The 1,988-nt window shown below is 32.2% G+C and overlaps 1 protein-coding gene across 1 annotated transcript in view; it reads left to right on the plus strand.

Moving 5' to 3' along the window:
* Positions 1 to 1,988, plus strand: part of LOC102993475 (olfactory receptor 10J3-like) — a 324,817-nt gene that overhangs the window by 258,491 nt on the left and 64,338 nt on the right. The gene's annotated exons all lie outside the window — the stretch shown is intronic.

Genomic DNA, 1,988 nt, shown 5'->3' on the forward strand with positions numbered 1-1,988 from the left:
GGCCCCCTGCATTGGGAACACAGAGTCTTAACTGCTGGACCACCAGAGAAGTCACAGAAAACTATTGATTTTCTTTCTGCCATTCTTTATTTTTTTTTCCTTTTGTCAACCTATTACTGCCTTCTTTTTGTTAAGTAGATATTTTCTTTTGTAACATTTTAATTCCCTTGATTTTTCTTCTCTAGATTTTTTTGAGTTATTTTCTTCGTGGTTGCCCTGAGGAAGATTACAGTTAATTTTTACTTAAAAAAAATTCTAGGGCTTCCCTGGTGGCGCAGTGGTTGGGAGTCCGCCTGCTGATGCGGGGGACGCGGGTTCGTGCCCCGGTCTGGGAAGATCCCACATGCTGCGGAGCGGCTGGGCCCATGAGCCATGGCTGCTGGGCCTGTGCGTCCGGAGGCTGTGCTCCACAGCAGGAGAGGCCACAGCAGTGGGAGGCCCGTGTACCACAAAAAAAAAAAAAAAAAAAAAAAAAAAAATTCTTGTTCTTATTAATACCAACTTAATTTGCAAAGCATACAAGGACTTTGCTCCAATATAGCTTCATTCCCTCACCTCTCTTGTGCTATTATTGTTATATATATGTGTAATAGCTTTATACAATTTTATACAAGTCCATCAACATAATTTTGTTTTGATTGCTTTATGGTTGTATTTTAAGTCTGATAGAAGAAGAGTGCAAACAAAATAGATCTGTATTGTGTTTTATACTTACCTATGTGTATACATTTTTGTCTTTTTCCTGGCTTTAGTTGGAATGCTCAAATGTTTTGTCATGATATATGCTGTTTGGTGCAGACTTCTGATAGATGCTCATAGGTAAAGGAAATTTCTTTTTATTCTTAGTTTGGTAAGAATGTTTATGATTAACTGAATGTTGGATTTATATCTAAGGTTTTATGTTTTTCATCTTTTGAGATAATCATATGAATTTTATCCTTTAACTTTTATTATTCTGATAGATTCTTTTAATGTTGAATCTTCTTAATATTCTTAGTCTAAACTCAACTTGGACATGCTGGGGTTTTTTTAAACTATGGATTCCTTTTGTTAAAATTTTATTTAGAATATTTGCTCCTATCTGTAGGTGACATTGGTGTTTAATTTTGTATTTTGACTGCCTATTTCTGGTTTGATGTAAGGTTTTTGAAGGTGGTGTTCTCATGATTTGAGTTGGGGAGATTGCCCTCTTCTGCCCTCTTCTTATAAGACCTGAAAGAATGTGCATATTTTCTCTTAAATGTCTGGTCTCATGTCTTTCTCTTGAATAGGAGTAGAAAGTGTATTTTGATTAAATTTTAATTTTTCTTAATTATTGGTCTATTCATTTTTCTAATTATTCTCAGGCCACTATTAATTTATATTTTTATTAAAATTGTGTATTTAATCTACATTTTTAAATTTATTGATCTAAAGGTTTTCCTGCAATTATCTTACAGTTTTAACAATTTTACTTGTATCCCTAGTTATGTAAATGTCCTTATTTTATTTGTGGTTTTATTTAGATTGTGCTTTTCTCATTTGCTCTTGATCGTATGTACCAAAACTTTTTATTTTCAAGACCTAATTTTTATTTTTATTATTTTTTATTAAGGTATGGTTGATTTACAATATTATATTCGTATCAGGTGTTCAATGTAGTAATTCAATATGTGAGTCACTATATTGATTTATCTTCAGTATTCATATATTGTCCCCTTATTTCACTCCTATTTGTCTTTTTGTTCTGCTATGCAAGACATTTCATCAAATTTCTCTTGCCACTCTCATACTTAATTTTTTATTTCAGTTAATGTATTTTTAATTTGTAAAATATCTTTCTGCTTCTGAGAATGTGCCTTTTATATAACACTGCTTTTATTTCTCTGACAAAGGATTTTGTTGTATCCTTCTGGAAATGTTAAATAAGTATCTTTTGAAAGATTTTAATCTACTCCCTGCACTGTATCTGATTCTTCCATATTCTTTTGTTATCTGTTTATTAGGCT

The sequence above is a fragment of the Physeter macrocephalus genome, chromosome 4, assembly GCF_002837175.3.
Source record: "Physeter macrocephalus isolate SW-GA chromosome 4, ASM283717v5, whole genome shotgun sequence".
NCBI classification, from domain to species: Eukaryota; Metazoa; Chordata; class Mammalia; order Artiodactyla; family Physeteridae; genus Physeter; species Physeter macrocephalus.